The 11,984-nt window shown below is 52.7% G+C and overlaps 1 protein-coding gene across 11 annotated transcripts in view; it reads right to left on the bottom strand.

Annotated features, from left to right (window-relative positions):
- The window catches only part of ZNF710 (zinc finger protein 710), an 82,957-nt gene extending 72,999 nt beyond the window's left edge, over positions 1 to 9,958 (bottom strand). For 2 of the 11 annotated variants that reach the window (XR_010120644.1, XM_055277215.2), the window contains exon 1: positions 9,277 to 9,951. The gene's annotated coding sequence lies outside the window, so the exon portion shown is untranslated. Of the gene's footprint in view, positions 1 to 7,449; positions 8,591 to 9,276 lie in introns of those variants that run through there. The other 9 variants (XR_010120645.1, XM_063638564.1, XM_063638563.1 and 6 more) reach the window with 7 other exon arrangements.
- Positions 9,959 to 11,984: the final 2,026 nt, after the last annotated feature.

Here is an 11,984-nt window from a genome sequence, read left to right on the forward strand (position 1 = left end):
AAAAACAGAAGTTCAAATTCAAGACCAACTACCAGGAGGCTGAGGAGAGAGAATTACTTGAGCCCAGTAAATCAAGGTTACAGTAAGCTATGATCCTGCCACTACACTCCCACCTGGGTGACAGAGCAAGATCCTTTCTCTAAAAATAAAAAAATTTTAAAAACAGTATATGAGTTTCAAAGCAGTAGAGAAAAAATGGACTGAAGGAAAGAAAAAAATCTTTCAGTCAATTCAAAAGAATGAACAGAAGAATCAGAAAAAGAACACATAGAAAACACCAAATACGATGGTAGAAAGAAATCTGCATCCTGTTTTGGCCAGGTGCGGTGGCTCACACTGTAATCACAGCATTTTGGGAGGCCGAGGCAGGTGGATAGCCTGAGCTCAGGGTTCAAGACCAGCCTGGGCAACATGGAAAAACCCCATCTCTACAAAAAATAAAAAAAATAAAAATTAGCCAGCTGTGGTGGTGCATGCCTGTGGTCCCAGCTACTTGGGAGGCTGAGGTGGGAGGATCACTTGAGCCTAGGAGGCAGAGGTTGCAGTGAGCTGAGATCCGCCACTGCGCTCCAGCCTGGGTGACAGAGTGAGATCCTGTCTCAAAAAAAAAAAAAAAAAAAGAAATCCATCTATTTCCAAAACCATAACAAATGCAAATGGCTTGAACTCTCTGGTTAAAGAGCATAGATATCAGACTAGATTAAAAACAAGGAAATCCAGCCCTAGGCTGTCTACAGGAGACATGAGGACAGGGATCATAGGCCAAGAGTCCTATACAGGCTGAAACCACAGTCATGGTAGGTAAGCAAGTAGCAATGAACTGTGGCCAAGGCACCAAAGCATAGCAACAGGAAAGAATGGTACAAAAAAACAGATGAGAGAGGTAAGAAAAGGACCCAGAGTGATGAGCCAGACCCAAGGTGGAGAAGACTATTCATGACAATAACTGCTATGGAGAAGTCAGGTAAGAGGAAGTCACAAGATGGGCCACCGGGCAATCAGGTAAGAGTTACGCAAGATGGGCCACTGGGCATGAGTAGGTGGCCAGGGACCTCTAGGAGAGCCAGCTGGAGTGAGAGTGGGCCGGGGTGAAACACTCCACTGTTGCTGAGCTGGCAAGGAGAAGAGGGGGAGAGAGGAACTGGGGACAGAGTGGACTCTTCTTTGTGAAATCCTAGGGTAAAGAGAAGTGACACAGGTTGGGGCTGGGGAGGGGGAGAGAGGTGTGACTGTAGCTGTAGGTGGAGAATTAAGGCATAGGAGGATGTGGGGTGCCTAGACCTAGGGAGGAAGCCAGGGCAGGACACAGAGGAACAAGCAGTGGGTTTGATGGTGGGCACATGGGGAATGGACCAGGGAAGTGGGCACAGATTTCCCAGGTTGGGGCAGGGGTGGGCAGGGCTGCTTCAAGGAGTGCTGTGTAGTGGGAGGACAGGAAGAGTTCTGAATTTCAGAGGTGACCTGCTTCTGGGTAATGGCAAGTCTACAAACGGTCTTGTGATTTGCAGCTAGAGAATGGAGCCATGATGGGAAGTGATGGCTTGTGAACCCAGGGCCCGAGGATCAGACATCACAGAGTGAGATTAAACTGACCAGCACTACCAGCTTCCAAAGGGTACCTGATGCTTCTCAAGGGGCCAGCTTGGACTTGGTCCTTGTGAGGACATTCTGTTGTGCCCCAAGTTTAGCCACTGTCTTTTACCAAACACATGCAGGACAGCCTTCCCAGTCTGGAAGCCCATATCCTTGCTGTCCCACTGAGAATGGGATGGGGTCTGGGATGGCATTCCAGGTACCATCCAGAAGACAAAACCACACATGACCAAGAGTTATCACAAAAGTTATAGTTTCCCATTTAAATGTGGAGGGTGGACATTCCTGCTTTCTGTCGTGACCATTCTAACTTCATTTCGATTCCATATATATAACATGCTGGGGGCAGGGAAAGAAGAAAGGGAAAATAGTTGGGTCACAATATGATCACTTATTCTCAGCTTCCGACTACACTAAAAATTCTCACATTTCCAACAGTTTTCTTAGTTCTCCCAGAAATAAACACACAATAGAGCATATGCATTTAATATCAGAAAATCCTTTACAATGGTGATTGCGAAAGAGGCCAACCCACTTCTTTTCTTTTTTTTTTTTTTGAGACAGGGTTTTCAGGCTGGAGTACACTGACGCCATCACAGCTCAACCTCCTGGGCTCAAGCGATCCTCCCACCTCAGTCTCTCAAGTAGCTGGGACTACAGCTACACGTGCCACCGACTGATTTATAAAACTTTTTTGTAGAGACAGGGTCTCACTATGTTGCCCAGGCTGTTCTCAAACTCCTGGGCTCAAGCGATCCTCCTGCCTGGGCCTCCGAAAGTCCTGTGATTACAGGCATGAGCCACTGCGCCTGGCCTCCAACCCACTTCTAATAGTTCTTTTACTTCAGATAGATAGCGCCCGGCCTCCAACCCACTTCTAATAGTTCTTTTACTTCAGATAGATAGATAGATGATAGATAGATAGATAAATAGATAGATAGATGATAGATAGATAGATAGATAGATAGACAGACAGACAGACAGATAGATAATACATTAATACATACTGGATAAAAATTCAAATAACACAAAATGAGTGAGAGAAAAGACAAAAGGCCTCTGTACTTGGGGTAGGCACTAGGGATGGGGAAAGGGTCAGGTCTGTGAGCCATACACATTAATTAGTAGGTAATAAAAAACAGTTGTTTTACCTTTTGAAGCTGCTGATTCAACATATATTTGGCTGTGCTTTGGCTGTAACATCCTTTAATCCCTCCCTTTCAGAATCTACGCCAATTTCCTGTTGCCACCTTACCTCCCTGATTTAAGGGTGCAATTCTTCAAGTGCCTTCTTTCCAATTCTAGAATTTTTAATTTAGCCTTTGGTGTGGCAGCAGTCTTGTTTTCTAATTATTTTCTTTGCAAACAAGCATGAGTTGGGCCCAATAGTGATACAGGCTTTCATGGGCTAGCCTGGCAACCTGGAGCAATTCACAAGCTGCTTCCTTGGGAAAATCCTTTCTATGTTTTACATGAACAACTGGGGAGATGCTTACTTGTAAAGTGGGGGTGGGGGTGAGCCTCTTCATCTGTGCTACCAAAAAGAGCTCACCCCTAGTCCTGCTTGCCCTGTTACTAGGGTAGGCTTTGCAACCAGCGACTCTGGGACCCCAGTGCCTGGGTTCTAATCCTGGCTCTGAGGCTTACTAGATCTGTGACCTCCAGAAAGGTATTCAACCTAAATGAGCTAACAGTATGTATAAAGTGCTTACAATTATGCCTGGCATATCATATGTGCTGTATAACAAGAGAGATGGGTGAGGTTAGTCTAGTAAGACATTTGACAAATTCTTAGAGCCGCAATCTCCCTTGAGGCCAGTGAAAGCTATGGGTCCTCTTCCCAGAAAACTGCACGCATGTAACCTGCACAATTTCAAGTACCCCTGACCCTTGAAGCCCACCCACACACTGCAAGAGTCCAGGACCCCTGATTTCAACCGTCTGGTCTTCTCTACAGTGATGTGAAGGTCTCCAGGATAAAACTCTGAGGCAATTCTTAAAAGTATTATGTTCCCATGCATGGAACTATTGAGCAGGTGCCTCTCTCTCCCCGTTTTAGGTTCCGCTTTTGGCAGAAACATTACACCTTTCTTCCCCAAAGCCCTTTTGACCCTTGCCAGTTTTTCTCTTGCTTCAGGCCAAATCCTTCCAGGGTCACCTTAAGACAATCTCTGTGTGCAGCTCCACACACTTTTAGGGAATTATTCTGATCCTTATCAAAAGCTCTGATGGTTCAGCCCATCTTCAGTGCTTACGGAAGTCAGACCAGAGCATGGACTAGTGTCTGCAGGGTCTCCATCAACAGCAACACAGGGGTGGGTCACCCTCAACAAGCGGGGAGACAGCACAAACTGGAAAAAGCCAAAGATCAGAGAAGTCACCCCTGGGTGACTTTCCCAGCGTCACCCAATGAGCTCCCAGCAAAGCTGAGAACCTCTCATTTCAGTACTTTTGAGTCCATCAGTGCTTTACAGACATTACCATGCATGTGAATTAAAATGCAGATCCAGGTTTGCTGAGGAGCCCGGGGCTCTGCATTTCTAACTCACTACCAGGTAACGCTGATGCTGGTCCATGGATCACATATGGAGTCGCAAGGTTCACATCAAGGTTAATGAACTGTACCACCCTGGTTAAAGCCTCTTCATCCACACTGCAGGTGGCTATTTAAATGTCCTTTCTTCAGGAAAGCCTCCCTTCCCCCTCTCCATGATTACTGGCTTCTATGCCTCTGTACTTTTTCCTTTGAAGCATTTATAACAACTGTAATTAAAGAGTATTTGTGTAATTATTAGTTTAATGCCTGCCTCCCAGGGAGACTGCAAGCTTCACGAGGACGGGAACTGCACAGTGTCTAGCACATCACAGATTGCCAACGAACGAGGAGCTGCTGTGGTCTGGAACAGGCTGGGCCAGCATCCTGGAGCAGGCAGGTAACATTTACACATGTGGGAAATAGCCTCTGGTGGTATCAAGGCCAACAAGGACATTTCTTAGCTTTAAAATTCCCACTAGTTTCAAATATATGCCAACTAAACTTTAAGCTGAAAAGCAATCTTTGCCCATAAAAAGATCTCCTACATCTTTATCAAGTGCAAAATAGCCCTGATCTCACAATAGCCACTCTGCTTGAGGAATAGTTAGGCCCCTAAAATAAGCATTCCCTTATAGGCCTCACTGGGTGAACCCTCTTCAGGCACACTCCCTGACCAGCCTCCCTGTGCTGCAAACCCACAATTTCTTCTTTAGTTTTTCTGCTGCTGTCCTTCCAAGGAACCCCGAAGTGCTGAACACCCAACTCTTTGGCATGGGCAGAGATATATGACCACGTCATCGTTCCTGGGAGGCAAAGTTTGAAGTTAGACAGCCTTGGTTTAGATACCAGCTCTGTGCCCTTGGACAAGTTATTTAACTCCTCTGCCAAATGAGAATAAGAATGCAAGAGCCAACACCTGCAAGGACTAAGAGAGACAAATACACAAAGCACGCAGCATAATTCTGGCCTAAGACACATAATTATTATTATTCTCCCTATATCCTGAGTCCAATTCAAAACCTATTGTTTCAGGCCGGGTGCAGTGGCTCACGCCTGTAATCCCAGCACTTTGGGAGGCCAAAGCGGGCAGATCACGAGGTCAAGAGATCGAGACCATCCTGGCCAACCCGGTGAAATCCCATCTCTACTAAAAATACAAAAATTAGGCTGGGTGTAGTGGCGCACACCTGTAGTCCCAGCTACTCAGGAGGCTGAGGCAGGAGAATCGCTTGAAGCCAGGAGGCGAAGGTTGCAGTGAGCTGAGATCACGCCACTGCACTCCAGCCTGGTGAAAGAGCGAGACTCCCTCTCAAGAAAAGAAAAAAAAAAGTTTAAAAAAACCTATTGTTTTGCACAAGTCTCCACCCAGGGGCTCCACCCCATTCAGGATCCTCTCTTCCCAGCCCCCTCCTGCCTCACCTGTCTGGAGCTTGTTTGAAGCAATGACTCACAGCACAACTCTGCAGCTCCCATCAATCACCTCCCTGTCCCTGCCTGTGTCATTCATGGGTTCCTTCTGGGAGGCAAATCCTTTCCCTAATGTCCAGTACATTCATTCAGCAAGTATCTACTGAGGGCCCACTATGGATCAGACCCTATTCTAGGCACAGGGGCTCAGCAATGAACAAAGCAAAGACGTCTACCCTCACAAACGTTCTAGTACATTTAACCCACAGATGGAGATCAGTTCAGGTCTTGGGTCCTTACATTCCTTCTCTTCTCTCCTGACCAATCCTAAATAAATCACATACAAGTCAAAGTATGAAGAAAGCATTCCAGATCAAAAAATGGTGTGATGTGAGAAAATCCCGATGACTAAACTGCTTCTCTGATTGTTGGACTTTGAAGAAGTCAATGTTGAAACAGCCTGAATCACCCAGTTCCCCCTAGTTGTCTCACTGGCCAGTCACATCCTCCAGCACAGTTTGTGTAACACATCTGGAAAATGAGGCGCTCCATTTACCCATCTCATGTGTGCAGCGTGAGCCCACGGTTTCATGCTCTCATAGCTACATTCTTTGAAGTGAGCTTGATTTGGGATCCCCAGCAGTAGCAGAGACAGTGGCCTTGTAGAAACAGCACTGGGAACAGGCTCTGAAAGCTCAGGTTTGAGTGCTGGCTCTGCCACTTACTGTGTAATCCTGGGTACAGAGCTTTCTTCCTGCCTCAGTTGCTTTCAGACAATCTCTTAAGGCCTTCTTCCAGCTTTGAAGTCAAAGGGCTGGGAGCAACCACCATTAACAGCAGACCCAGCACATTCACAGATTTCTTATTTAAACACAATGAGTCCTGCCCTGGGCTAGGCCCTGGCTAGGCCTGAGGAACCGGGAGTATGGGAGGGGTCGGCAAGCCAGATGAGGAGCCTGCGCCAAGCATCAGCACTGGTGGGGCCAGGGAGCTGACTTCACTTGTCTCCTCCAAGATGTGCTGGACTCCTCCTTTATTTATTTATTTACTCCCTTCTAGAAAGAAGTTGTGCTTCTTTCCAAACACAACTCTGCTAGAAATATCTCTGGGCCACAAGGCAAACCTGAAATAGAAGTGCAAAATCTCTGGTGGTCCCATTAGTCTCCCTTCCTCCAACTCAAAAACCATTCCAGACCTTGTCTGTCTCCTTGTCTCTGGACAGTGAGCCTAAAATAAGTCTCCCTGGTAGGAAATGCCTGGTTGGAATGGAAATGACCCAAGCCCTGAAAAAATCGCCCGCTGACCACACACCGTGGGCTGAGGACTCATCCAGGTATCAGCTCTGAGAACACAAGCAAGTGAGCCTGGGTCCCACTTCAACTCTGCAGCCCCCTCTACCAAGACAAAGGCAACCAGGCCAGGCTGGAGGAAGAAAATGTGACCCAAACATCCAATTCTCCCTACCCAAAAGAAAGCAGCTCTATCCCCACGGCCCTCATGCAGGAAAAGCCAGCTCCAGAAGGTCACTGGGGCACCAGGTGGGCACCTCTCTGGAGCTACAGATGACCGATCAGAGGTTCTGCTCTGAGACTGGCAGGTACCCAGCACAGTCACCCTGGCCTGAGGGTCAGCTGATAAAACCACTGAGAAAGTATAAAAAATAACACTGTCTTTAAAACAAATGAGAAAGGAATGGCTACTCTAGGTTTCAGAAGTCAAAACCAGATAGCCCCATCAGCTTTGATCACATTAGGAATACATTCTCTCTTATCTTATGAGTTAAGAACGGTTTTCTTCTTCCCTTCTCCCACGTGGCCCCATTGGTTCTCTAGGCCCCCTGGTGAAGATGCAATAGGGACACAGACCCCCAGCCCTCTACTTGGCAGAAATGAACTTTGACTGGTTTTACTTACACGTGTACAAATGCAGGACTGAGAGGGCAGCTTCAAAGCTGGCTGAGTGACCCCCAAGAGCACAAAGTCCTTCTCCACACACCTGTGGGGGAGTTTTGTGAATTTCCCAGGCGCCCACAGGGACTAGTTATGTACCCTGCAGCTCGATACCGGCCGGGAGTTTCCATTTTGCACAAAAAGAAAGGTGCTCAGGGTGCCCTTTGCAGGTGGGCACTCGGCCTGCAGCTCAAGGGTGGGCCATGACGTTGGTCCCTCACTGGATTGCCCGGCAGGCCTCCCTCAGACCCGGTAGGACGAGCACCTCGAAGAGTCCTTGTGATCCCAGCTCTTTGGGAGGCCAGAGCGGGCGAATCACGAGGTCAGGAGTTTGAGACCAGCCTGGCCAATATGGTGAAACCCCGTCTCTCCTAAAAATAATTAAAAATTAAACGGGCGTGGTGGCGTGCGCCTGTAGTCCCAGCTACAGGGGAGGCTGAGGCAGGAGAATCGCTTGAACCCGGGAGGCGGAGGCTGCAGTGAGCCGAGATCGCGCCACTGCACTCCAGCCTGGGCGACAGAGCAAGACTCCATATCAAGAAAAAAAAAAGGCACCCAGGATACTGCTACGCCTTGCCCTAACCGTCTCGCAAAGCCTAGAGATACATGAATGACCCTTTCGGGTCCGTTAAAATCCACACAAGCACCTCCCTGGCCTCTTAAATCTTTCCAAACTACAGCTTAGACTGGAGGGAAGCAGTTGCAGCGCCCATAAAAGTCATCTTAAAAAGCAAGTTGGAAAAAAATCCGATACGCACTAGTTAGCAAGTCCGCGGTGAAGGGGGCGGTGGCCCAAGGGCCGGATCTGCGGGATCTGCGCGCCTAGGGTGGAGAGGCTGAGGCTGCCCCATCGGTCCCCGAGCCCGCGCGCCCACCTGGTAGCCTGAGGGCCCCGATCTGACGCCGGCGATCACGCCCCACAGCTCCATCCAATTAGGAAAATGACCGCGAGAAGACGGAGAGAAGGCGACGAGGAGGAAGGGGGGCTGAGCCGCGGGAGGCTCAAGACGGGCCGTAGGGACCCCGCCCGCCACCCCCACCCCCACGCCCCCAGCCAGCGAGCGCCGGTCCTGGGTCCCTGGCCCGCGGCGCCCCGACGCCGTCCGGGCGGAGGTCCCGCGGCGCCCAGCGTGCGGCGGCCAGTGGCCCTCGGGGACGCCCCCAGCCCCCCCCAGCGGCGCGCTCAGCTTTCCCCCACCCCCGGCCGGCTGGGACGCGCAGCAACCCCACCCGCTCCGAGAATAAAGTTTGTGGGCAGCCGTAGGGGCGGGGCGGCGAGGGGGTGAAACTTTGAGTCCCGGGCCGGGTGTGGGGGGAGCGCACCCAGCACCGGGACACCCACGTGCGGGCCCGAGAGCCGCCGCCACCGTCGCCTCCCGGGCCTCCCGCGCCGCCGCCGCCGCGACGCTTTCCTTTCATTTTTGCCTCTCTCTCTCTCTCTCTCATTCGCGCGCTCTCCTCCCTCTCGCCCTCTTTCGCTCGCTCCCTCCCTCTCCCTTCCCCCTCCCCCTCCTCTCCCTCCCCCCCACCCCCAGACGCCATCTCTCCCTCTTTCCCCGGCTCTCCCTCTCTCCCTCCAGCTCTCCGGCATGAGGGAATGTGGAAGTGAAAGGAAAAGACGACATGTTTGCAGCGCGGCGCGGGCCTGCGCGCGGCCGTCCCCAGGGAGAGGCGGGGGGCGGGTCGGCCGCGGCCGCAGCGACCCACCCCCGCGCCCCCCGCGCCCCCGCCGGCCGGCAGCCCGGGGCTGCGGGGCTGGGGCTGGGGCCGGGGGCCGCGCGGGACACTCACCCTGGGTCCGGGCGCGGCTCCTGCGCTGGGGCCCTCGGCGGGCCGGGCCGGGCCGGGCCGGGGGCTCCTGGCTGCCCACCGCCCGGGCTGCTGCTGTGCGTCCGCCGCCCGCCTCCACGCGCGCCCGCCGCCTGCTCCTGCCGCCCTCCCTCCGCTCCTCTCTTTCTCTCTCTCTCTCTCTCTCCCCCCTCCTCTCGCTCGCGCTCTCTCCCTCCCTGGAAGAAGGGAATGAGGCAGGGCTGACGTGAAGGGATGCAAAACAGCTCCTCCTAAGCCAGCTCGCAGAGGAAGAGAGAGACAGAAAAGCAGCCCTTTTATCTCTCTTTTGTTTTCTCACTTCCTTCCACCCCCAACACCCCCCTCTTGTCAGCCCAAGTTTTCTTTTCTCTTTCTATAGCAGAGGATTTTTCTTCCTTTCTTTCTCTTTCTTTCTGTCCAACTCTCCCACTCGAATTGAAAGCCTGAAGGGTTTTCTTTCTCCTGTTTTTTTCTTCCCTCTTTTCTTCCTTCTTCCTCCTTTCTTATTTCTCTAAAAGGGTTTTGTTTGCTGTGGGAGTTTCGTTTGAAAATCAAGTCACGCCTTTTTTCCTTCTTTTCTTTCTTTCTCTCTCTTTTTTTTTTCTCCTCTCAGCAGAAAAGGGGAACAAAGATTAACTGAAGCGGGGGAGAGGGAAGAGGCAGACCTCGCTTGGAAATGGGGGGCCCGGCCCTGTCCCGTACAAAGGGGGCCCGGGGGCCCTGCGCCCCGCCCCCCCCCCCCCCGGGAAGCCAGGGGCGTCCTCTGGAGAGGAGAGCCGGTGGGGGTGTGGGGCACGGGTGCGGCTCCTGGGTGCCGGTTCCTTCCGAAGTGCGAGCGAGGGCCGCCGAGCCCGCCCCCTCCCCAGCCAGAGGTGGCAGGCTGGGTGTGTGTGCTTCACTTATGTATTTTTAAAGTAGGCAGATGGGCTTGGAACAAACATCCCCGCAGAGCACTGAAGAGCAAAAGCCTTTAAACAGCTGTTAGCAGAGCCCTGGACGGCCTGACTCGAGGGAGCGGCGCGGGCTCCGAGCGCCAGGGCCTGGGTGGAGAAGGGGCTCAGGGCAGCTGGTGGGATCGGCGGGCTGGCGGGGTCCCGGAGCCCAGGGCCTGGGCCTCGGCCCCGGGGCGCGCTGCTGGGGTTGGGGGTGGGGGGCCGAGTCGTGGCCGCTGGCAGCGCGGCCGTCAGGTCCCTCTCGACTCCCTGAGGGGCCGCGGGGTTTGGCACAGCCTCGCCTCCCTCCGGCTCTAGCTCCGGCGCAGGCCGGACACCAGGCCTCCAACCTCCAGAACACCCGCCACTCCGAGCCGTTTCTCGACTCCGATGCAGGGCGGGTCCGGAGCCCTCGGACAGAGCCGGGCAGTGCCGCCAGGAAGGGTCAATTATTCATGGGGCGCCCGGGCGTGCTCCCAAGACCTGCTCTGTCCTCGGGTTCTCCGGAGGAGTGGGGAGAAGACGGGGGAAAGTTCCCAGAGCAAAGTTGGTCACATTTCTCATTTTCCCAAGTAAGTATTGAGCACCTGCTGGATGCCGGGCCCTCGGACTGGGGCTGCAGCCAGGGGGAGAAACGTGAGGTCTCGGTGGGCCCCGAGAGCAAACGCAGGGAACAATGCAGGGGAAGCTGCGGCTCAGGACCAGGTCACCGGGAGGAAGGAAAGCCTGGATCCTCTCCCCTCCCTCTTCCCTTCCTTCCCTTCCCTTCCTTCCTCCCGGCTGCATCTCCTTGGCTCCACCCCTTCTCCTCATCAATTCCTCCCACACTTCCCTGCTCTCCCTGGCTTTTCACTGAAGGGTCCCTTCTCCCAGGGAGGAGCAGATGCTGAGCCCCATTGTCTCTCCCCCAGTGACTGCAGCCTCCCGGGGACAGGACCTGCCACTCCTCACCCCTCCCCCCCAGCCCTGAGCCCTGGGCCTTTAGAAATGAGAGCCCCAAGGCCACGGCCCCTCGCCCCACCCTAAACCATCTCCTGGTGCTCTGAGCTATGACTCCAGTCACTCAGAACACATTTGTCTCTGACTAGGAGTGACGAAACAGTAGCCTGAGAGTTCGGTTCAACAAGAAGGACACCACGGTTTTTTAACATCAGCACCCTGAGCCCCCAGTGACCCCAGAGCCTTTGCCCAGGTCCCGCAGGAAGCCGCGTTTCCGTCATCACTTGCACCATCCCACTTAGTACACCCAAGCTGTATCCTCCAAAAAAGCAGAGTGCAGCTCTTAGAGCCAAGCATTCATTTAACAAATGCTTACTGCATACCTACCCTGTGCCAGCTAAGGTGCTGGCTGCTAAGGACCGAATCATCAGCAAGACGCAGTCGTTGCTTTGGCCTTTGGCTTTGCAGGCGAAGGAGCAAGAAGAGAAGACAGGCAACCTCAGTGCCATGCGATACAGGCAAGAGTGAACCAAGGAAGCTCCTAAGAGGGTGCTTGGACTAAGGTGGTCAGGTGTGGCTTCCTGGAGGAGGTCGTGTGTAGATTAGGCTGTGCTAGCCAAATGCATGGGAGAGAACAGTCTGTCCAAAGGCCCCAGGGCAAGACAGCACATTATTACAGGTTCTTAGAACTGTCAAGGGTTGAAGTGCTTACTGCAGCTTAGAATACAAGTGGGTGGGGGGAGAGTGAAGATAGAGCACAAGTGGGAAAAAGGGGAGGGTGTCAGGGAAGTGTTCAGATTTTAGCCCCTCCCACTTGCT

Source organism: Symphalangus syndactylus, chromosome 5 (assembly GCF_028878055.3).
Source record: "Symphalangus syndactylus isolate Jambi chromosome 5, NHGRI_mSymSyn1-v2.1_pri, whole genome shotgun sequence".
In the NCBI taxonomy this organism is placed as follows: Eukaryota; Metazoa; Chordata; class Mammalia; order Primates; family Hylobatidae; genus Symphalangus; species Symphalangus syndactylus.